At 36.5% G+C, this 26,251-nt stretch overlaps 1 protein-coding gene and 1 pseudogene across 15 annotated transcripts in view; one reads left to right on the forward strand and one right to left on the reverse strand.

Annotated features, from left to right (window-relative positions):
• Positions 1–26,251, forward strand: part of ey (eyeless) — a 2,912,801-nt gene that overhangs the window by 1,680,601 nt on the left and 1,205,949 nt on the right. The window lies entirely within an intron of this gene.
• Positions 5,089–6,161, reverse strand: LOC137234484 (poly(A) polymerase gamma pseudogene; annotated as a pseudogene).

Consider the following 26,251-nt stretch of genomic DNA (forward strand, 5'->3'; position numbering starts at 1 on the left):
GGTCGTATCGAATCACCGAATCCAACGAAGAGCATTATGTCTTTCTACAACGAGGTTGCGTTAGACAACCAACTCAAGACTTTCTGGGAGGTAGAAAATGTACCCAAAAATAAAATATTAAATGAAGATGAAAGGTACTGCGAACAACTCTTTAAAGAAACAACGCAGCGAAGTGAGAATGGAAGGTACACCGTGTCACTACCATTCCGGCAGGATTACCCTAACCATATTAACTTAGGACCATCCCTGAAGCGTGCATGCTCTCAATTCTTCCGGAATGAGGGGCGGCTAATAAAAAACCCAGATTTAGGTAAGGAGTATGTTCGAGTGTAATCAGAATATGAAACGCTCGGACATATGAGAAAATTGAAAAAGGATATCCCATCCGACGATTCGGATCATTACTTCCTGCCCCACCACGCCGTTGTAAAAGCAGAAAGTACAACCACCAAGGTACGCGTAGTATTTAACGCCTCGAGCCCTACGGCCAACGGTAATAGCTTAAACGATATTCTCCTCCCGGGCCCAGTTCTACAAGCCGATCTACCCATCCTTATATTACGATGGAGACTATACCGTTTTGTCTTCAATAGCGACATCGAAAAGATGTATCGTCAAATTTGGGTGAACGATAAGCACACCAAATTTCAACGTATTGTGCATCGCACGTCCCCGAATGACCCTATTAGTCTTTATGAATTAAAGACGGTTACCTTCGGAGTGAGTTGCGCTCCATACCTCGCGATAAGAACGCTCCTACAACTGGCAGACGACGTGTCAAACATACTACGAGAATACATGTATGTAGATGACGTGTTAGCGGGTGGACATACGATCACATCGACTATTAAAGCCAGAGATGAAATTCGTCAAGTCCTACACTCAGCGGGCTTTCCACTTCGCAAATGGACATCCAATTCAGAAGACATTCTAAGGGACATCCCCACAGCAGACCTGCTCAATGAAAACTTCCTGGCATTCGAAGATACCAGTTCAGTTAAAGCGTTAGGCATTCGATGGAATGCCCTCTCCGATTTATTTTATTTTAAAGCAGGGACGCTGGACAACCCGGAAAACATTACGAAGAGAGCGATACTATCAGCAATCGCCAAACTTTTCGATCCCTTGGGATGGCTGGCACCAATGGTCATTGTGGCAAAAATACTCATGCAGAGTATTTGGTTAGAAGGCACAGCTTGGGACGAACCAGTATCTACCAGTACGCTGGAACGATCGAAAACCTTCACCGACCAATACCATGAGATCGATAAAATAAGGATACCTAGATGGGTCAACTTTTCTCCAGGAACCGACATCGAGATCCATGGATTTTGTGATTCATCCGAGAAGGCTTATGCAGCAGCCGTTTACATGCGCGTCAAAACGGATGATAACGTCTGCATAAACCTGCTTCTAGCCAAAACCGGAGTAGCCCCAGTAAAAACCCTTTCTCTTCCACGGTTGGAGTTTTGCGGAGCCGTGCTGTTAGCGGAAATCACCGAATCGATTTTCAGAAACCTTAAATTGGGACCAGTGAGAGTTCACCTTTCGATCAACGATCGTTCTCGCATGGATAAGGAAACCGCCTTGTTCCTGGTCAACCTTCTTCGCACATCGGATCACCAAGATCATCGACATGGTCGGAAATAAGGACTGGCTGCACGTGAACTCAGATTCCAACCCAGCAGATTTAGGTAGCAGAGGATTACCTGCGTCTGAATTGGTCAACAATTCGTTGTGGTGGCAGGGACCTTCATGGCTGCAAGAAGACACTTCCCAATGGCCAGCACAAGAAAGTGACTACATCACCTTCGTAGAGGAAAAGAGGGTGAAGACCTGCGCAACAACAACAGTAAATACTACCGATGTTCTCCAACGCTTTTCAGACCTACCTAGGGCTTTACGGGTGCTCTCATACGTTATGAGGTTCTACCGAAGAACTCACCCCAAAACAAAAAAATCATTTCAGGTCAAGTCACCTTTAATCTCTCCTGATGAGATCAAATCAGTAACCCAACTCTTAATTAAAATATATCAGAAACAACATTATAGTTCTGAATATAATGATCTAAAGGCCGGAAAACCAATTGCAGGGAAAAGTGCAATACTCTCACTTAATCCCTACCTAGAACAACATGGCATCATTCGGGTAGGAGGGCGACTCGGGGCGTTAAAGGATTTAGCTTTTACTGAACGCCACCCAATCCTCCTCCCATACAACTGCCGCTTATCCCGTCTGACAGTCCTAATGTTTCATCAACAAAGTCTGCATGGGGAAAACCAACTCATGTTACGTCTGACACGCACCCAATACTGGATACCTAACATCTAAACCATGATTAGGGCAACCATTCATAATTGCATAGTTTGCACTATACACCGAAAGCGTGCTCAGACCCAACTTATGGGATTTCTCCCTCGCGAAAGCACGACTTTCAGCCGTGCATTCACGAATACTGGAGTCGACTTCGCCGGACCCTTCGACATCAAAAGTTACCGCGGTAGAGGGTGTCGACTATCCAAAGGCTATGTCTGCCTTTTCGTGTGTTTTTCCACACGAGCGATTCATCTGGAGGCCACTACTGACCTAAGCACCCCATCATTTCTTGCGGCTTTTGCCCGTTTTATATCTAGACGCGGATGTCCCAAAAACGTCTACTCCGACAACGGTACAAACTTTGTCGGAGCCTCACGATCCCTACGATCGGAATTTAAAACTTTCATTTCACAAGCCCGAGACAATGCTGTCTCGAAGTACAGCCACCAGTCACTCACTTGGCATTTCGTCCTTGCGGGCGCTCCCCACATGGGAGGGCTGTGGGAGGCTGGAGTGAAAAGCTTCAAAAGCTACTTCAAAAAGATAGCCTCACCACACAAGTTCACGTTCGAGGAATTCCATACACTCTTGTGCCGCATCGTGGCATTCCTAAACTCGCGGCCGCTCAGCCCGGCATCCAATGACCCAACGGACCTTGAGCCGCTTACCCCAGGTCATTACCTCACTGGCAGCCATCTACTGGTTCCGCCAGAGCCGGATGCTAGTGAGAGCCCTGCCTCGATGATCCATCGGTGGCAGAAACTCAAATCCCTCCATCACACTTTCTGCAAGCGATGGAAAACCGAATATCTCACCGAGATCCAGAAACGATACAAGTGGAAACATCCACAACCTAATCTTGACCCCGGAGACCTAGTTGTTATCAAAGAGGACAACCTCCAAACCAACGAGTGGAGAATGGGGAGAATCGTCAACACACACCCAGGTTCTGATAACCGTGTGCGTGTTGTTGACGTTCATATAAACAAGGGACAAATAACTAGACCAGTTACGGAATTGGTACTCCTTCCGTCCCACGACAAGGAGGATTAAATGTAAGGGACCGAATCTCGCCTTCCAGAACCCCAAAAAAACCAAAATCCTATTTCCCTCGACTACCTAAAATCAGAGGCCCACGGTTGGTGATAGCATAGAAAGCCTATTAAGGAACCCGCGTCTTTGTGTCTCTCTATCCCTAAGCCTGCGTTTCTCCCGAGCCATATATTATAATCAACCCCCCGGTCTCGTGATGGTGCGAGTCTACCGGAGGGGAATTCCAAAACGTACTACGCGATGGCAATGGGGAAAGGGAGCGCGGGACATAAAGACGCGTTCAGCCACGCGCCGTGATGCCCCGCTATCCCTAAGCTTGTGTCTCTCCCGAGGCCCGAATTATAATAAACCCCCCGGTCTCGTGATGGTGCGAGTCTACCGGAGGGCGATCCTACATCTTCTCTTTTTTTTGTTCTCTACCCCCGGTCTCGTGTCGAGTCTACCGGAGGGAATCCTACACCTGACTACTGGTGGGCAATGGGGAAAGGGAGCGAGACGCACGAAGACATGGGAGAGCTTAGCAAAAGCTCGCAAACAAAAAAAAACAACATTTTTTTTCTATTGGATTTAGCAATACTAACCGAGGGCCCCCTGAACAGAAAATCCCCAAATTCACTCGCTCGCCCCGAGCGGGGACACCAGAAACCATCCCATTCACTCGCTATCCCATAACGAGGACATCATAAAAGCCTAACGCAGAAGGGCAAACCGATCTGCCACAGAACCTAAAGGCTTTCAGCCCATCATCTTTAAATTTCCAACAAATCAAACCCAAAGTCACTCGCTCACCCTGAGCGAGGACACCAGAAAACCCTCCCATTCACTCGTTATCCCATAACGAGGACACTAGAAAGCCTACCGCAGAAGGGCGAACCGATCTGCCATAGACAACCTTTGCACTCGTTGGCGCGTAACGAGGCCCATCGCAAACCTAACGCAGATCCATGTTCTGCCACATAATGCATCTGCACTCGGTCAAAGGCACTCGGCCAACAGAATTTATGAAAATTCATCCCATCACCCAAAATATTTTGTTAAAAAAACTGGTAAAGAAAAAATGCATGCACAATTGTACAAAAACTTTCTTCTACTCATAAATTTTGAGCTTTCCAATGAAAAAATCGAAAAGTTAGCAAAACCAAAAACTTTTGTGGAAAAAACTGGCAACAAATTATAAAACAGGTTAAAATGCAAACCTAGACGCTTATAAATATCGGACTAGGTGAGCATCTACATTAGTAGTAATTCAAGTTCTAAACTCACCCTATTTTTGTTCATTGATAGTTGCGTGTTGTGAATGAATGTGTACCTCGTTACAGTGCACCACCAGATAAATTGGGAACTTCCGGATCCATGATCTCATCAATTTTCATTGGTTTCCTAACGTCCGCAAGGAATTGTGGAGGCATCTAAGCGTAGCGTATTTTGCAAGGAAGCTAATGACACCTAATTTTATTGGAAAGGGAATATGAAATTTTCCATCGCACAGATTCATTTATGTGAATACTTTTATATCGTCTATGAAAGCTCAAGCCACATATAAAACGTTTTCCGCGGGCCTTAATACCAAAAAGTGGAAATAATCCCATTGCCCGGTAGTAAGCCGACAGTCTTGGAGGCGATTTGATATAATCACTTCAAAAACTCAAAGAATACAACAACCAGAACAGGTGGTCGGAACTTTCACCGACGATATATATTTTAGACTACAAACTATACTAACCGTAAGCTATTGTGCTTGACCTTGGCACACGTGTACGTGAATCATTCCACATGCGTGAAATGTCCTCTGTTTGCGATTCACCTACACGACCTTTTTTAGTCGTACCATCTTTCTGTTGCTGTGTTGCAGATAATTCGGTCGACAAACGTTTACGATTAGCTAAAACTGCGTTATTAAAATTGGTGTTGTTCCCTGGACGTGCGTTCACACTTCAAAAAGTCCGTATCTAAATACTGCCGCCTCAATTTTCATTCCGTGCTTCAGCATTTTTACGTTTACCCCATGTTGTATGACGTGTTCTGTGAAATTTTTAATACTCTCGTTCAGGCCAACATTCAAGTTCTCTGTACGCTCAAATTCCAAACCAATCAACCACATCGCACAAGAGTTGGATGAACTTATGGGTGCACTACCACCACCACTTGATTGATTTTTATCATCATCATTGGCGCTGTTGTTGTGTGTGCCGACAACAGCTGGTTTCTTATAATCAAAACATGTAGGATTTACATGTGCCAATGCAATGTGTTGATTACGTTCTAAATTACCAACCCACAAACGTATTTTTGACTCCACTAAGCCGCATCATTCGAGCTGGTCGTCGCCATTTTGCGATGTAACTGTAAGTACAATAGAGTGACGATATTTGTAAAAGAAACTAGGGGCTTCAAATAGTCGATCCCATGTCACACGTCCGAGCATAATCTCATCAGTTGTAATCATACCTCGATTAAATTCATTAAGTATTACTTGCTTGGTTGATTCCGACACGTTGAAAGTGGAGGTTTGTTGAGGATATGCCGGTGTTATAATTGGCATAAGATGATCACGATCCGAGGCATTAACGCGTGGATCCCAAACCGGAAACCTTAAATTGACATTGTCTGGATGCTTCAGCAGCACCGGATTTGGCCACTTCCAACGCGAGAATACCCAAAGGAGTTTATGCCCTAAAGTGGAGGCTATTGCATTTGGATACAGTCGGCATGTGGGCGCTACCAACATAACCCACGTGACACCACCAAAGTAACCCAAACAATTAGAGTAAATGTCATGTTCTTTTTCCATAATGTATGTCTTTATAACATTGCAAAGATAGAAATATTAGACTAATAGTCAGCCAAAAAAAAAATTTTTTTTTAAGTTTTTTGAACATCTCTCACGGCCGCTAAAAACTATGAAGGCTTTCAGCATATTTATAATTACGATTTAATATGATGAAGTCGGTCATTATGTACATGAGAGAAATATTAAATTTTCAAGCTGTATCTTGACAACCCGCTGTAACTTAGTCTTGCTTTTTTTGCATATTAGTCGAAGTCTAATAGCAGAACAATTCTACAAAGGATAATTTACCCCATATGGAGCTAAAGGCATTTTAACGCTCATATGGCCAATTCTAGAGGCCTATAACGCCTCTCCTAATCACAAGCATCAATAACTTTACAGCGCTAAATTTATACGATTAGAATTACATTAGAATCTAGCGTGTGATTTGCATTTTAGGACACATTTAATCCCAATTTAGCTTCTGCTTCTTTTAAGGCCTTCATATTACGCTCACGTGTCTCTTCATCATCGTTTAGACGTTGAGCAGTGTGCACGCAGCTCAAAGGCAGAACAAAACGCTGGCGGGCACAATTCACATCTATAAACATTTTCACCAATGTGCAGGCGCATATGTCTAATACGATCATTACTTTGAGCAAAAGGGCGCTCGCAATAGTTGCACTTATAGGGTTTTTCTCCGACAGGGGTACGTATATGACGGCGCTGATCATCCGCTCGCACAAAGCATAATTCACAATATTTGCATTTAAATGGTCTTTCACCATGATGCAGTTTCTGTTGCCGCAATTCTCCTGATTTGGCAAAGCTCGCAATTTGCGAATCTTCACAATGTTCCATTACTTCGTCATTGCCGTGTATAGAGCCAGCAGCACTTGCTTGCTGCACTTCTGAAAAGCTTTCCCCAGCTTCCAAATCTGTAACTTCCAAGGTTAACTCTGGTGCCCAGAAATATCCATGACAAAATCTGCAAAGAAAAGGAGAAAAAGCCATTAGGGCATGCATCAATGGGCATCGCAAAAGTGTGACAACTGACGACGCGGCCGACGCCGCAGTTGGAGCACCCCTTTGCGATGCCGGTAACCTAGAAAACAAAAAAAAGGAGCGACACATAAAACCCATCACCTCTCCTGGATCTCCATCACCAGTCACCTGAAAATAAAGAAAAATGAATTAATAATTTAAACTAAAAGAATATATCGAATGAACAAATCTTAAAACGAACTTACCATTTTCTTCCAATTGTCCATGCGTCATGCTTCAATCGCCGTAGTAAAAAGAATTGAAAGAGCGAAAAAAAAATCATTCGATTTTTTTACCGCTTCTTTCAATTCAATGGAATTTTACATTCTATACACGGGTGTGTATGAATGTTCAGTTGCTTTGTCTTTTGCCGTTGGCATATTTGTAACCAACGTATGTACATATGTATGTATGTATGACTACTTGGCTCGCCACATCATATTAGTGTTGCATAAAAAGAGGCAACCGGGTACCGAAAACCCGCAAAACACAAAATCGGGATCGGCATTTTTTTTAACCCATATGGGCGCCCGGGCAGTCCCAAAATATAATTACTCACAAAAATAAAGGCGAAAACCTTATTTAAAAATAATTATGGTCTCATTTGCAAAAAAAAAAAAAACAAAAAAATTCCTTTTTGATTTTTTGATTTTTTTGCCTTCGGTACTGCTTGTTTTGTTTTGGCTGGGGGGCAGGACTTGTTGTTTTTCAACAACAAATATCACAAAGAGTCATTATAAGGGCTCGGTACAAAACCAATCCGAGTCCCGAAATTAAAAAATCCGACATGACAAAGTCCCGAAATTGGAAAAAGTCAACTGTTTCTACCGGCCTAGTGTGCTACTGTCCCAGTGACCTAGTTTTTTTTTTTTTTTTGTCAAGGGAAAGCAAATACATATATGTATATATATATATATACTCGCACACCACAAATTCACCATACCAGCTGTCAGCTAACCAATAAATACACGACAGGGTTGCATGCAATCTCAGAATGGTACGTGCAGATAGAACGCGTCGTGGAGAACGCATCGCCAATCTGCATGCAAGCACCGGCAGTTGGTACACTTTCGAGTTTAATTACGATTTTCGCTATTCGTCATGAATCCATACCTTCGTCAGCCTCTACGCTTCGTTTTAAACGCGGTTTATTCCTCTATTTTAACGTACGTTTGTTAATAAAACAAACGTATCACGAAAACAAGTAATTTTGCGCGCGTGGCTTGGAATCACGCCCGTTCCAACCTCCCACACACCGCAATCTTGCTGGTTTTGTTGAAATGCATAAGCTGCTCGAAATCACAGCACTAACTACCTTGCAAAAACGCTCTCGTCATTCCACGTCATTTTACGGTGATAGGTTATATTCGTAGTCACATTTGCATGGGCGTGGGTAAGTTTTGTGACCAAGTGTTTTGTAGGGTAATAATATAGTACACAACTGACGAAATACATGCGCTGCAGCGAAAACGCGCATCACCCAACCAACCTCACGGCCACTCGCCCTGGCACATCCATAAAATGCCACAGTCGACCTGAGAGCGACACGACACGTTATACGCTGGAACGGAGACCTCGGCCTCTTCGTCCAGCCCAGAAAAACTCAAAACCCTCGAGTCTGGAACGGAGACCTCTGCCTCTTCGTCCAACCAACAACAAAAACCGCAAATCTGGAATGGAGACCTCGGCCTCTCCATCCGCAACGACAAAAACCAAAGAATAACAAAAAATGGTGCCACTCTGGAACGGAGACCTCGGCCTCTTCGTCCAGCCTTACTGGTCATCGACTATACACATATTACATTCTGAATTTCTATATTTATGTATAATTCAATGGCAAGAAATATTCACTTATAACTGTTCATAACCGCTAATTTTTTCATCTTAGCTCAGGTGGCATGCGAAGCAAGTCGGAAAGGATTCCCGGCCATTTTGCGTCGTCAGACGAACTCCTCATTTAGATTAAGTTTAGTGTGTAAGTCTTATATTCATTTTTCTCGTTTCAGCGGAGGTCATTGGCGGAAAACGATGTTGCGTATCGCAAGGGGGCCGGCATGTTTAGGCAGGATGCCTAACTTTTTCCGCATCTGTCTGCGATCCCCCAATGGAACCCTGCGAATCGATACTCGATTCTCAAATTAATTTGTAACCACCCACACCATCACCGCCACATGCATGTGCATGCATGTACATGTACGCGTATGTGTGTTTTTTGTCAGCACTCATGCATATGCATGTCGGGGTTGATGTGTGGGTGCCTTTCCCCTCCAAAACGGAGGATTTTGCGGGTCGACGGTTGTAGCTTGCTATATAACCGGCCTCTTGGATTTCAACAGCCGTACAGCACGCATCTGCTGCCAACGATCTCTGCCGTTCTGAGCACAATAAATTCAGGTAATATTGTAACCAACTAATTCATATAGTTATACAATAAACCACATATATTATAACGAGAAATCTCGTCTATTTGCTTATATTCTATTCCATACACCTATTCCCACTGAGATCGACCCCGGTGCGCCCACCTACCTCCAGGAGCACACGCACCCCGGCCGAACAATTTAAATTGCTTGGTTTCCGCATATTGTATTATATTTTCGGAGTAACTATAAAAACTACTAAAAAATGGATTTCACTACAATCAATTTCATCGTTTGTAGTTATAGGAAAAGTACTTTTAGTGCTTCCAAATTGCTGCGTTCTTGTTTTTTTTGAGATGCGTTAGCGATATCTCCGAAACATTTAGACCAAAAAAAATTTTTTTTTCGAATGAAAAACTACAAACGATTTACAACCTATTTCAAAAAGAAAAAACCCAAATTTACTTAAATTGCTTGGTTTCCGCACAATGTATTATATTTTCGGAGTAACTATAAAAACTACAAAAAAATGAATTTCACTATAATCAATTTCATCGTTTGTAGTTATGGGAAAAGTACTTTTAGCGCTTCCAAATTGCTGCGCTCTTGGTTTTTTTGAGATGCGTTAGCGATATCTCCGAAACCTGGGTACCAAAAAAAAAATTTTTTTTCGTATGAAAAACTAAGAACGATTTAAAGCGTATTTCCAAAAGAAAAAACCCAAATTTGCTTAGATTGCTTGCATTCCGCACAATATATTATATTTTCGGAATAACTATAAAAACTACAAAAAAATTAATTTCACTCCAATCAATTTCATCGTTTGTAGTTATAGGAAAAGTACTTTTAGTGCTTCCATATTGCTGCGTTCTTGGTTTTTTTTGAGATGTTTTAGCGATATCTCCGAAACCTGTGGACCAAAAAAAAATTGTTTTTTCGTATGAAAAACTACAAACGATTTAAGACGTATTTCAAAAAGAAAAAACCCAAATTTGCTTAAACTGATTGGTTTCCGCACAATGTATTTTATTTTCGGAGTAACTATAAAAACTACAAAAAAATGAATTTCACTACAATCAATTTCATCGTTTGTAGTTATAGAAAAAGTACTTTTAGTGCTTCTAAATTGCTGCGTTCTTGCTTGGAAAACTACAAACGATTTAAAACCTATATCAAAAAGAAAAAACTCAAGTTTACTTAAATTGCTTGGTTTCAGCACAATGAATTATATTTTCGGAGTAACTATAAAAACTACAAAAAAAATGAATTTCATTACAATCAATTTCATCGTTTGTAGTTATAGGAAAAGTAATTTTAGTGCTTCCAAATTGCTGCGTTCTTAGTTTTTTGAGATGCGTTAGCGATATCTCCGAAACCTGTGGACTAAAAAAAAATTGTTTTTCGTATGAAAATCAACAAAAGATTTAAAACGTATTTCAAAAAAGAAAAAACCCCAATTTGCTTAAATTGCTTAGTTTCCGCACAATGCGTTATATTTTCGGAGTAACTATAAAAAATACAAAAAAGTACTACAATCAATTTCATGGTTTGTAGTTATAGGAAAAGTACTTTTAGTGTTTCCATATTGCTGCGTTCTTGGTTTTTTTGAGATGCGTTAGCGATATCTCCGAAACCTGTGGACCAAAAAAAAAATTTTTTTTTCGTATGAAAAACTACAAACGTTTTAAAACGTATTTCAAAAATAAAACCCCCAAATTTACTTAAATTGCTTGGTTTCCGCACAATGTATTATATTTTTGGAGTAACTATAAAGACTACAAAAAAATGCATTTTACTACAATCAATTTCATCATTTGTAGTTATAGGAAAAGTACTTTTAGCGCTTCCAAATTGCTGCGCTCTTGGTTTTTTTGAGATGCGTTAGCGATATCTCCGAAACCTGGGGACCAAAACAAATTTTTTTTTCGTATGAGAAACTACAAAAGATTCAAAACGTATTTCAAAAATAAAAAACCCAAATTTGCTTAAGTTGCTTGGTTTCCACACAATGTATTATATTTTCGGAGTAACTATAAAAACTACAAAAAACTGAATTTCACTACAATCAATTTCATCGTTTGTAGTTATAGGAAATGTACTTTTAGCGAAATCTGTGGACCAAAAAAAAATTTTTTTTCTTATGAAAAACTATAAACGATTTAAAACGTATTTCAAAAAGGAAAAAACCAAATTTACTTAAATTGCTTGGTTTTCGCACAATGTATTATATTTTCGGAGTAACTATAAGAACTACAAAAAAATTTATTTCACTGCAATCAATTTTATCGTTTGTAGTTATAGGAAAAGTACACTTAGTGCTTCCAAATTTCTGCGTTCTTGGTTTTTTTGAGATGCGTTAGCGATATGTCCAAAACCTGTTTACCAAAAAAAAAAATTTTTTTTCGTATGAAAAACTACAAACGATTTAAAACGTATTTCAAAAAGAAAAACTCCAAATTTACTCAAATTGCTTGGTTTCCGCACAATGTATTATATTTTCGGAGTAACTATAAAAACTACAAAAAAAAAAATGAATTTCACTACATTCAATTTCATCGTTTGTAGTTATAGGAAAATTACTTTTAGTGCTTCCAAATTGCTGTGGTCTTGGTTTTTTTGAGATGCGTTAGGGATATCTCCGAAACGTTTAGACCAAAAAAAATTTTTTTTCGTATGAAAAACTACAAACTACAAACGATTTAAAACGTATTTCAAAAAGAAAAAACCCAAATTTACTTAAATTGCTTTGCTTCCGCACAATGTATTATATTTTCGGGGTAATTATAAAAACTACAAAAAAATGAATTTCACTACAATCAATTTCATCGTTTGTAGTTATAGGAAAAGTACTTTTGGCGCTTCCAAATTGCTGCGCTCTTGGTTTTTTTGAGATGCGTTAGCGATAACTCCCAAACCTGGGGACCAAAAAAAAAATGTTTTTCGTATTAAAAACTAAGAACGATTTAAAACGTATTTCAAAAAGAAAAAACCCAAATTTGATTAAATTGCTTGGATTCCGCACAATATATTATATTTTCGGAGCAACTATAAAAACTACAAAAAAATGAATTTCACTACAATCAATTTCATCGTTTGTAGTTATAGGAAAAGTACTTTTAGTGCTTCCATATTGCTTCGTGCTTGTTTTTTTTGAGATGCGTTAGCGATATCTCCGAAACCTGTGGACCAAAAAAAATTGTTTTTTCGTATGAAAAATTACAAACGATTTAAAACTTATTTCAAAAAGAAAAAACCCAAATTTGCTTAAACTGATTGGTTTCCGCAAAATGTATTTTATTTTCGGAGTAACTATAAAAACTACAAAAAAATTAATTTAACTACAATCAATTTCATCGTTTGTAGTTATAGGAAAAGTACTTTTAGTGCTTCCAAATTGCTGCGTTCTTGCTTGGAAAACTACAAACGATTTAAAACGTATATCAAAAAGAAAAAACGGAAGTTTACTTAAATTGCTTGGTTTCAGCAAACTGAATTATATTTTCGGAGTAACTATAAAAACTAGAAAAAAAATGAATTTCATTACAATCACTTTCATTGTTTTAAGTTATAGGAAAAGTACTTTTAGTGCTTCCAAATTGCTGCGTTCTTGGTTTTTTGAGATGCGTTAGCGATATCTCCGAAACCTGTGAACTAAAAGAAAATTGTTTTTTGTATGAAAATCAACAAAAGATTTAAAACCTATTTCAAAAAGAAAAAAACCAAATTTACTTAAATTGCTGGGTTTCCGCACAATGTATTATATTTTCGGATTAACTATAAGAACTACAAAAAAATGTATTTCACTACAATCAATTTCTTCGTTTGTAGTTATAGGAAAATTACTTTTAGTGATTCCAAATTGCTGCGTTCTTGGTTTTCTTGAGATGCGTTAGCGAAATCTCCGAAACCTGTAGACTAAAAAATTTTTTTTTTCGTATGAAAATCTACAAACGATTTAAAACGTATTTCAAAAAGAAAAAACCCAAATTTGTTTAAATTGCTTAGTTTCCGCACAATGTATTATATTTTCGGAGTAACTATAAAAAATACAAAAAAAAAATGAATTTCATTTTGAAGTTATAGGAAAAGTACTTTTAGTGCTTCCAAAGTGCTGCGTTCTTGGTTTTTTTGAGATGCGTTAGCGATATCTCCGAAACCTGTGGACCAAAAAAAAAATTTTTTTCTTATGAAAAACTACAAACGATTTAAAAGGATTTCAAAAAGAAAAAAAACAAATTTACTTAAATTGCTTGGTTTGCGCACAATCTAATTCTAATATATATATTATAAATGGGAAAGTTTGGATGTTAAGATGTTTGGATGTTTGGATGTTTGTCCAGACGTTTGTCTTTGTGACTCAATAACGCAAGAACGGCTGGACCGATTTGGATGAAATTTTGCACACATATAGCCAATAGTCTAGAAGGATCTACTAGCTATATATTTTTCAAAAGGGGCGTGGTCCCCGCCCCCTAGGAACAGTTATAATTTAATTATTATATTTTTTAGTCTTTGCGACTGAATCACGCCAGAACGGCTACACGGATTTTGATGAAATTTGGGACACAGACAGTAGTCTACTAGCGAAATTTACCTTTGAGAGATAAATTCTTGATGGTTTCCGGCATCATTACGGGACTTTTTCGGGGTCATTTAAGGTCCCTTTCGCTATTATTTCTGGATGGTTTTCGGGATCCGTCCGGGATCCCGTCGGGGTCATTTCGCGACGTTTTCGGGATCATTTGGGGTTCCTTCCGGCATTATTTCTGGATGGTTTTCGGGATCCGTTCGGGATCATTTCGGGACTATTAGGGGATCATTTGAAGACCTTTCCGGCATCATTTCTGCTAAGCTTCCGGGATTCTTCGTGGATCATTTCGGGACTATTAGGAGATCATTTGAAGAACTTTCCGGCATTATTTCTGCATATTTTCCGGGATCCGTCAGGGATCTCGACGGGGTCAGTTCGGAACTTTTTCGGGATCATTTGGGGTATTTTCCGGAATCATTTCTGTATGATATTCGGGATCATTTGGGGTCCCTTCCGGCATAATTTCTGCATGGTTTTCGGTAATTTCGGGACTATTAGGGGATCATTGGAGGACCTTTCCGGCATCATTTCCGGATAGTTTTTGGGATCCGTGCGGGATCCCGTCGGGGTAATTTCTGGACTTTTCCGAGATTATTTCGGGATTATTTTGGGGCCCTTCCAAGATCATTTCTGGATGGATTTCGATATCTGTCCGGGATCCCGTCAGGGTCATTTAGGAGTCATTCGAGATCCCGTCAGGGTCATTTCGGGAATATTAGGGGATCATTTGAAGACCTTTCCGGGATCATTTCTGCATAGTTTCCGGGGTTCATCCGAGATACCATCGGGGTAATTTCGGGACTTTTTCTCGACTAATACGGGATGATTTGGGGTCCCTTCCAGCACATTTCTGGATGGATTTCGGTATCCGTCGGGGATCCCGTCTTGGTCATTTCGGGACTTTTTCTCTACTAATATGGGATTATTTGGGGACCCTTTCGGCATCGTTACTGGATGGATTTCGGGATCCGTCCGGGATCCGCGCGGTGTAATTTCGGGACTCTTAGGGGATCATTTGAGGACCTCTCCGGCATCATTTCTGCATAGTTTCCCGGATCCGTTGAAGCTCTCGACGGGGTAATTTCGGGACTATTTCGGATCATTTGGTGACCCTTTCGTCATAATTTCTGGATGGTTTTCTGAATCCGTCCGGGATCCCGTCAGGGTCGTTTCGGGATTGTTAGGGGGATTATTTGAGGACCTTTCCGGCATCATTTCTGGATAGTTTTCGGGATCTTTACGGGAACCTATCGGGGTAATTTCGGAACTTTTTCGGGACTATTTCGGGATCATTTGGGAACCCTTTAGGGGACATTTCATGACTTTTTCTGTATTATTTCGGGATCATTTGGGGACCCTTCCGGCATCATTTCTTGATGGTTTGCCGGGTCCATCAGGGTCATTTCGGGACAATTTTGGTATCATTTGGGGACCCTTCCGAGGTCATTTCTGGATACGTCTGTGATGCAGTAGGAGTCATTTCGAGATATTTTTGTTACTTTTTCGGGATAGTTTTGGGACCCTTCCGGGATCATTTCTGTATGGTTTTCGCGATCCCTCGTGGATCCCCTCGGGGTCATTTCGGAACTTTTTCTGGAATATGTCAGGATAATTTAGGAACCCTTCCTGGATATTTCTGGATGGTTTTTGAGATCCGTCCGGAAGCCCGTCAGGGTCATTTCGGAACTTTTCCGGGACTATTTCGGGATCATTTTGGTACCCTTCACGGATCATTTCTGTGTGGTTCTCTTGAAAAGTCTAGAATTGTGTCGTCGTCATTTCGGTTTTTTTGGGACTATTCCGGGAACTTTTAGAGACCCTTCCGCGGCATTTCTGGACGGTTTTCGGGATCCGTTCGCATTATCGTCGGGGTCATTTCGTGGCTTTTTCTGGATAATTTCGTGATCATTTGGAGATCCTATCAGGTTATCAGCACATCTAGATCTTTTTTTTACTAAATTACAAAAATAAAATATATTAGACAAAAATAATTTTTAAACAGATAACTTGATAAGCAGGCTAACGTGAATAGCACATATATTTCATTTTCTCCTTGCGGACGGTGCCGCGGGTAAAAGCTAGTGCATTATATTTTCGGAGTAACTATAAGAACTACAAAAAAATAAATTTCACTGCAATCAATTTCATCGTTTGTAGTTATAGGAAAAGTACTTTTAGCGCTTCCAAATTGCTGCGCTCTTGGTTTTTTTGAGATGCGTTAGCGACATCTCCGAAACCTTTAGAAAACTACAAACGATTTAAAACGTATTTCAAAAAGAAAAAACCCAAATTTACTCAAATTGCTTGGTTTCCGCACAATGTATTATATTTTCGGAGTAACTATAAAACCTACAAAAAAATGAATTTTACTACAATCAGTTTCATCGTTTGTAGTTATAGGAAAAGTACTATTAGCGCTTCCAAATTGCTGCGCTCTTGGTTTTTTTGAGATGCGTTAGCGATATCTCCGAAACCTGGTTACCAAAAAAAATATTTTTTTTCGGATGAAAAATTAAAAACGATTTAAAACGTACTTCAAAAAGAAAAAACCCAAATTTGCTTAAATTGCTTGGTTTCCGCATATTGTATTATATTTTCGGAGTAACTATAAAAACTACAAAAAAATGAATTTTACTACAATCAATTGCATCGTCTTTAGTTATAGGGAAATTACTTTTAGCGCTTCCAAATTGCTGCGCTCTTGGTTTTCTTGAGATGCGTTAGCGATATCTCCGAAACCTGGAGACCAAAAAAAATTGTTTTTTCGTATAGAAAATTACAAAAGATTCAAAACGTATTTCAAAAAGAAAAAACCCAAATTTGCTTAAATTGCTTGGTTTCCACACAATGTATTATGTTTTCGGAGTAACTATAAAAACTACAAAAAAATTCAGTTCACTAAAATCAATTTCATCGTTTGTAGTTATAGGAAAAGTACTTTTAGTGCTTCCATATTGCTGCGTTCTTGGTTTTTTTGAGATGCGTTAGCGATATCTCCGAAACCTGTGGACCAAAAAAAATTGTTTTTTCGTATGAAAAACTACAAACGATTTAAAACGTATTTCAAAAAGAAAAAACCCGCACAATGTATTATATTTTCGGAGTAACTATAAAGACTACAAAAAAATTAATTTCACTACAATCAATTTCATCGTTTGAAGTTATAGAAAAAGTACTTTTAGTGCTTCCAAATTGCTGCAGTCTTGCTTGGAAAACTACAAACGATTTAAAACGTATTTCAAAAAGAAAAAACCCGCACAATGTATTATATTTTCGGAGTAACTATAAAAACTACAAAAAAATTTATTTCACTACAATCAATTTCATCGTTTGAAGTTATAGGATAAGTACTTTTAGCGCTTCCAAATTGCTGCGCTCTTGGTTTTTTGAGATGCGTTAGCGATATCTCCGAAACCTGTGAACCAAAAAAAAGTTTTTTTTTCGTATGAAAAACTACAAACGATTTAAAACGTATTTCAAAAAGAAAAAACCCGCACAATGTATTATATTTTCGGAGTAACTATAAAAACTACAAAAAAATTAATTTCAGTTTAATCAATTTCATCGTTTGTAGTTATAGGAAAAGTACTTTTATGCTTCCAAATTGCTGCGTTCGTAACTTTTTTGAGATGCGTTAGCGATATCTCCGAAACATGTGGACCAAAAAAATTTTTTTTTTCCTATGAAAAACTACAGACGATTTAAAACTTATTTCAAAAAGAAAAACCCCAAATTTGCTTAAATTGCTTTGTTTCCGCACGATGTATTATATTTTAGGAGTAACTATGAAAAGTACAAAAAAATTTATTTCACTACAATCAATTACATCGTTTGTAGTTATAGGAAAAGTACTTTTAGTGCTTCCAAATTGCTGCGTTCTTGGTTGTTTTGAGACGCGTTAGCGATATTTGCGAGACCTGTTGACCAAAATAATTTTTTTTCTTCATATGAAAAACTACAAACGATTTAAAACGTGTTTCAAAAAGAAAAAACCCAAATTTACTTAAATTGCTTGGTTTCCGCACAATGTATTATATTTTCGGAGTAAATATAAAAACTACAAAAAAATGAGTTTCACTACATTCAATTTCATCATTTTTAGTTATGGGAAAAGTACTTTTAGTGCTTCCAAATTGCTGCGTTCTTGATTTTTTTGAGATGCGTTAGCGATATCCCCGAAACCTGTGGACCAAAAAAAATTTTTTTTTGGTATGAAAAACCGCAAACGATTTAAAACGTATTTCAAAAAGAAAAAATCCAAATTTGCTTAAATTTCTTGGTTTCCGTAAAATGTATTATATTTTCGGAGTAACTATAAAAACTACAAAAAAATGAATTTCACTACAATCAATTTCATCATTTTAGTTATGGGAAAAGTACTTTTAGTGCTTCCAAATTGCTGCGTTCTTGGTTTTTTTTAGCGATATCTCCGAAACCTGTGGAGCAAAAAAAAATTTGTTTTCGTATGAAAAACTACAAACGATTTAAAATGTATTTCAAAAAGAAAACACCCAAATTTGCAAAAATTGCTTGGTTTCCGCAAAATGTATTATATTTTCGGAGTAACTATAAAAACTAAAAAAAAATGTATTTCACTACAATCAATTTCATTGTTTGTAGTTATAGGAAAAGTACGTTTAGTGCTTCCAAATTGCTGCGTTCTTGGTTGTCTTGAGATGCGTTAGCGATATCTACGAAACCTGTGGACCAAAAAAAATTGTTTTTCCTATGAAAAACTACAAACGATTAAAAACGTATTTCAAAAAGAAAAAACCCAAATTTGCTTAAATTGCTTGGTTTCCGCAAAATGTATTATATTTTCGGAGTAACTATAAAAACTAAAAAAAAATGTATTTCACTACAATCAATTTCATTGTTTGTAGTTATAGGAAAAGTACGTTTAGTGCTTCCAAATTGCTGCGTTCTTGGTTGTTTTGAGACGCGTTAGCGATATTTGCGAGACCTGTTGACCAAAATAATTTTTTTTCTTCATATGAAAAACTACAAACGATTTAAAACGTGTTTCAAAAAGAAAAAACCCAAATTTACTTAAATTGCTTGGTTTCCGCACAATGTATTATATTTTCGGAGTAACTGTGAAAATTACAAAAAAATTTATTTCACTACAATCAATTTCATCGTTTGTAGTTATGGAAAAATTACACTTAGTGCTTCCAAATTTCTGCGTTCTTGGTTTTTTTGAGATGCGTTAGCGATATCTCCGAAATCTGTGGACCAAAAAAAAAATTTTTTTCGTATGAAAAACTACAAACGGTTGAAAATGTATTTCAAAAAGAAAAACCCCAAATTTATTTAAATTGCTTGGTTTCCGCACAATGTATTATATTTTCGGAATAACTATAAAAACTACAAAAAAATGAATTTCGCTACAATCAATTTCATCGTTTGTAGTTATAGGAAAAGTACTTTTAGTGTTTCCATATTGCTGCGTTCTTGGTTTTTTTGAGATTCGTTGGCGATATCTCCGAAACCTGTGAACCAAAAAAAAATTTTTTTCGTATGAAAAACTACAAACGATTTAAAACGTATTTCAAAAAGAAAACACCAAATTTACTTAAATTGCTTGGTTTCCGCAAAATGTATTATATTTTCGGAGTAACTATAAAAACTACAAAAAAATGAACTTCACTACAATCAATTTCATTGTTTGTAGTTATAGGAAAAGTACTTTTAGTGCTTCCAAATTGCTGCGTTCTCGCTTGGAAAACTACAAACTATTTAAAACGTATTTCAAAAAGAAAAAACCCAAGTTTACTTAAATTGCTTGGTTTCCGCAAAATAAATTATATTTTCGGTGTAACTATAAAAACTACAAAAAAATGAATTTCATTACAATCAATTACATCGTTTGTAGTTATAGGAAAAGTACTTTTAGTGCTTCCAAAAAGCTGCGTTCTTGGTTTTTTGAGATGCGTTACCGATATCTACGAAACCTGTGGACTAAAAAAAATTGTTTTTGTTTTGAAATCTACAAACGATTTAAAACTTATTTCAAAAAGAAAAAAACCAAATTTACTTAAATTGCTTGGTTTCCGCACAATGTATTATATTTTCGGATTAACTATAAGAACTACATAAAAATGTATTTCACTACAACCAATTTCATCGTTTGTAGTCATAGGAAAAGTACTTTTAGTGCTTCCAAATTGCTGCGTTCTTAGTTGTTTTGAGATTCGTTAGCGATATCTCCGAAACCTGTGGACTAAGAAAACATTTTTTTTCTTATGAAAAAAGACAAACGATTCAAAACATATTTCAAAAAGAAAAAAACAAATTTGCTTAAACTGATTGGTTTCCGCACAATGTATTATATTTTCGGAGTAACTATAAAAACGACAAAAAAATGAATTTCACTACAATCAATTTCATCGTTTGTAGTTATAGGAAAGGTACTTTTAGTGTTTCCATATTGCTCCGTTCTTGGTTTTTTTGAGATGCGTTAGCGATATCTCCGAAACTTGGGGACCAAAAAAAATTTTTTTTCCTATGAAAAACTAAAAACGATTTAAAACGTACTTCAAAAAGAAAAAACCCAAATTTGCTCAAATTGCTTGGTTTCCGCACAATGTATTTTATCTTCGGAGTAACTATAAAAACTACAAAAAAATGAATTTCACTACAATCAATTTCATCGTTTGTAGTTATAGGAAAAGTACTTTTAGCGCTTCCAAATTGCTGCGCTCTTGGTTTTTTTGAGATGCGTTAGCGATATCTCCGAAATCTGTGGACCAAAAAAAATTGTTATTTCGTATGAAAAACTACAAACGATTTAAAACGTATTTCAAAAAGAAAACCCCAAATTTACTTAAATTGCTTGGTTTCCGCACAATGTATTATATTTTCGGAGTAACTATAAAAAATGGACCAAAAAAAAATTTTTTTTCCTATGAAAAACTAAAAACGATTTAAAACGTACTTCAAAAAGAAAAAACCCAAATTTGCTCAAATTGCTTGGTTTCCGCACAATGTATTTTATCTTCGGAGTAACTATAAAAACTACAAAAAAATGAATTTCACTACAATCAATTTCATCGTTTGTCGTTATAGGAAAAGTACTTTTAGTGCTTCCATATTGCTGCGTTCTTGGTTTTTTTGAGATGCGTTAGCGATATCTCCGAAATCTGTGGACCAAAAAAAATTGTTATTTCGTATGAAAAACTACAAACGATTTAAAACGTATTTCAAAAAGAAAAAACCCAAATTTGCTTAAACTGATTGGTTTCCGCACAATGTATTATATTTTCGGAGTAACTATAAAAACTACAAAAAAACGAATTTCACTACAATCAATTTCATCGTTTGTAGTTATAGGAAAAGTACTTTTAGTGCTTCCAAATTACTGCGTTCTTGCTTGGAAAACTACAAACTATTTAAAACGTATTTCAAAAAGACGAAACCCAAGTTTACTTAAATTGCTTGGTTTCCGCAAAATGAATTATATTTTCGGAGTAACTATAAAAACTAAAAAAAATGAATTTCATTACAATCAATTACATCGTTTGTAGTTATAGGAAAAGTACTTTTAGTGTTTCCAAATTGCTGCGTTCTTGATTTTTGAGATGCGTTACCGATATCTCCGAAACCTGTGGACTAAAAAAAATTGTTTTTGTTTTGAAATCTACAAACGATTTAAAACTTATTTCAAAAATAAAAAAACCAAATTTACTTAAATTGCTTGGTTTCCGCACAATGTATTATATTTTCGGATTAATTATAAGAACTACAAAAAAATGTATTTCACTACAATCAATCTCATCGTTTGTAGTTATAGGAAAATTAATTTTAGTGCTTCCAAATTGCTGCGTTCTTAGTTGTTTTGAGATTCGTTAGCGATATCTCCGAAACCTGTGGACTAAGAAAACATTTTTTTTCTTATGAAAAAAGACAAACGATTCAAAACATATTTCAAAAAGAAAAAGAAAAATTTGCTTAAACTGATTGGTTTCCGCACAATGTATTATATTTTCGGAGTAACTATAAAAACTACAAAAAAATTAATTTCACTACAATCAATTTCATCGTTTGTAGTTATAGGAAAAGTACTTTTTGTGCTTCCAAATTGCTGCGTTCTTGCTTGGAAAACTACAAACGATTTAAAACGTATTTCAAAAAGAAAAAACCCAAGTTTACTTAAATTGCTTGGTTTCCGCACAATGAGTTATATTTTCGGAGTAACTATAAAAATTACAAAAAGTTTATTTCATTACAATCAATTACATCGTTTGTAGTTATAGGAAAAGTACTTTTAGTGCTTCCAAATTTCTGCGTTTTTGGTTTTTTGAGATGAGTTAGCGATATCTCCGAAACATGTGGACTAAAAAAAATTGTTTTTCGTATGAAATCTACAAACGATTTAAAACATATTTCAAAAAGAAAAACCCCAAATTTGCTTAAATTGCTTAGTTTCCGCACAATGTATTATATTTTCAGAGTAACTATAAAAATACAAAAAAATTAATTTCACTACAATCAATTTCATCGTTTGTAGTTATAGGAAAAGCACTTTTAGTGCTTCCGAATTGCTGCGTTCTTAGTTTTTTTGAGATTGGTTAGCGATATCTTTGGGAACCAGCATCAACATTAGCAACAACATCAGCACTGAAATCCAGCGAAGAATCAATCTTGCCAATAAATGCTACTTTGGACTAGGTAGGCAATTGAAAAGTAAAGTCCTCTCTCGGCGAACGAAAATCATACTCTACAAGTCACTTATCGTACCCGTCCTGCTATATGGGGCAGAAGCATGGACCATGACAACAGCAGATGAAGCGGCTTTGGGAGTGTTCGAGAGAAAAGTTCTTCGAAAGATTTATGGACCTCTACGCGTTGGCGATGGCGAGTACCGAAGAAGATTTAATGATGAGCTGTACGAGCTATACGCAGACATCAACATAGTCCAGCGAATTAAAACGCAGCGGCTGCGCTGGCTAGGCCATGTTATGCGAATGAAAGATGATGCTCCGGCCAGGAAAGTGTTTCTATCGGAACCCGCCTATGGAAGCAGAGGTAGAGGGCGGCCCCCACTCCGTTGGAAGGACCAGGTGGAAAACGATTTAAACTCCCTTGGTGTGACCAATTGGCGCCGGTTGGCGGAGCGAAGGAGCGACTGGCGCGCCTTGTTGGACGGCCATAACCGTTTAGACGGTTAAGCGCCAATTAAGTAAGTAAGTAAGGTTAGCGATATCTCCGAAACCTGTGGACTAAAAAAAATTTTTTTTTCGTATGAAAAACTACAAACGATTTAAAACTTATTTCAAAAAGAAAAAAAAATTACTTAAATTGCTTGGTTTCCGCACAATGTATTGTATTTTCGGAGTAACTATTTTCGGAGTAACTATAAGAACTACAAAAAAATTAATTTCACTACAATCAATTTCATCGTTTGTAGTTATAGGAAAAGTACTTTTATTGCTCCCAAGTTGCTGCGTTCTTGGTTTTCTTGAGATGCGTTAGCGATATCGATATCTCCGATTTTTTTGAGATGCGTTAGCAATATCTCCGAGACCTGTGTACCAAAAAAAATTTTTTTCTTCGTGTGAAAAACTACAAACGATTTAAAACGTGTTTCAAAAAGAAAAAACTCAAATTTACTTAAATTGCTTAGTTTCCGCACAATGTATTGTATTTTCGGAGTACCTATAAAAAATACAAAAAAATTAATTTCACTACAATCAATTTCATCGTTTGTAGTTATAGGAAAAGTACTTTTAGTGCTTCCAAATTGCTGCGTTCTTGGTTGTTTTGAGACACGTTAGCGATATCTCCGAGACCTGTGGATCAAAAAAAAATTTTTTCTTCGTATGAAAAACTACAAACGATTTAAAACATATTTCAAAAAGAAAAAACCCAAATTTACTTAAATTGCTTAGTTTCCGAAAAATGTATTATATTTCCGGAGTAACTATAAAAACTACAGAAAAATGAGTTTCAGTACAATCAATTTCATCATTTTTAGTTGTAGGCAAATTACTTTTAGTGCTTCCATATTGCTGCGTTCTTGGTTTTTTTGAGATGCGTTAGCGGTATCCCCGAAGCCTGTGGACCAAAAAAAAAATTTTTTTCGTATGGAAAACTACAAACGTTTTAAAACGTATTTCAAAAAGAAAAAACCCAAATTTGCTTAAATTGCTTGGTTTCCGCACAATGTATTATATTTTCGGAGTAACTATAAAACTACAAAAAAATTTATTTCACTACAATCAATTTCATCGTTTGTAGTTGTAGGAAAAGTACTTTTAGTGTTTCCATATTGCTGCGTTTTTGGTTATTTTGAGATGCGTTAGCGATATCTCCGAAACCTGTGGACCAAAAAAAATTTTTTTTCGTATGAAAAACTAAAAATGTTTTAAAACGTATTTCAAAAAGAAAAAACCCAAATTTACTTAAATTGCTTGGTTTCCGTACAATGTATTATATTTTCGGAGTAACTATAAAACTACAAAAAAATTTATTTCACTACAATCAATTTCATCATTTTTAGTTGTAGGAAAAGTATTTTAGTGTTTCCACATTGCTGCGTTCTTGGTTTTTTTGAGATGCGTTAGCGATATCTCCGAAACCTGTGGACCAAAAAAAATTTTTTTTCCTATGAAAAACTAAAAACGATTTAAAACGTACTTCAAAAAGAAAAAACCCAAATTTGCTTAAATTGCTTGATTTCCGCACAATGTATTATATTTTCGGAATAACAATAAAAACTACAAAAAAATGAATTTCACTACAATCAATTTCATCGTTTGTAGTTATAGGAAAAGTACTTTTAGTGTTTCCATATTGCTGCGTTCTTGGTTATTTTGAGATGCGTTAGCGATATCTCCGAAACCTGTGGACCAAAAAAAATTTTTTTTCCTATGGAAAACTACAAACGTTTTAAAACGTATTTCAAAAAGAAAAAACCCAAATTTGCTTAAATTGCTTGGTTTCCGCACAATGTATTATATTTTCGGAATAACAATAAAAACTACAAAAAAATGAATTTCACTACAATCAATTTCATCATTTTTAGTTGTAGGAAAAGTATTTTAGTGTTTCCACATTGCTGCGTTCTTGGTTTGTTTGAGATACGTTAGCGATATCTCCGAAACCTGTGGACCAAAAAAAATTTTTTTTCCTATGAAAAACTAAAAACGATTTAAAACGTATTTCAAAAAGAAAAAACCCAAATTTGCTTAAATTGCTTGATTTCCGCACAATGTATTATATTTTCGGAATAACAATAAAAACTACAAAAAAATTAATTTCACTACAATCAATTTCATCATTTTTAGTTGTAGGAAAAGTATTTTAGTGTTTCCACATTGCTGCGTTCTTGGTTTTTTTGAGATGCGTTAGCGATATCTCCGAAACCTGGGGACCAAAAAAAAATTTTTTTTCCTATGGAAAACTACAAACGTTTTAAAAGGTATTTCAAAAAGAAAAAACCCAAATTTGCTTAAATTGCTTGGTTTCCGCACAATGTATTATATTTTCGGAATAACTATAAAAACTACAAAAAAAATTAATTTCACTACAATCAATTTCATCGTTTGTAGTTATAGGAAAAGTACTTTTAGTGTTTCCATATTGCTGCGTTTTTGGTTATTTTGAGATGCGTTAGCGATATCTCCGAAACCTGTGGACCAAAAAAAATTTTTTTTTCGTATGAAAAACTAAAAATGTTTTAAAACGTATTTCAAAAAGAAAAAACCCAAATTTACTTAAATTGCTTGGTTTCCGTACAATGTATTATATTTTCGGAGTAACTATAAAACTACAAAAAAATTTATTTCACTACAATCAATTTCATCATTTTTAGTTGTAGGAAAAGTATTTTAGTGTTTCCACATTGCTGCGTTCTTGGTTTTTTTGAGATGCGTTAGCGATATCTCCGAAACCTGTGGACCAAAAAAAATTTTTTTTCCTATGAAAAACTAAAAACGATTTAAAACGTACTTCAAAAAGAAAAAACCCAAATTTGCTTAAATTGCTTGATTTCCGCACAATGTATTATATTTTCGGAATAACAATAAAAACTACAAAAAAATGAATTTCACTACAATCAATTTCATCGTTTGTAGTTATAGGAAAAGTACTTTTAGTGTTTCCATATTGCTGCG

The sequence above is a fragment of the Eurosta solidaginis genome, chromosome X (genome assembly GCF_040869045.1).
Source record: "Eurosta solidaginis isolate ZX-2024a chromosome X, ASM4086904v1, whole genome shotgun sequence".
NCBI lineage: Eukaryota > Metazoa > Arthropoda > Insecta > Diptera > Tephritidae > Eurosta > Eurosta solidaginis.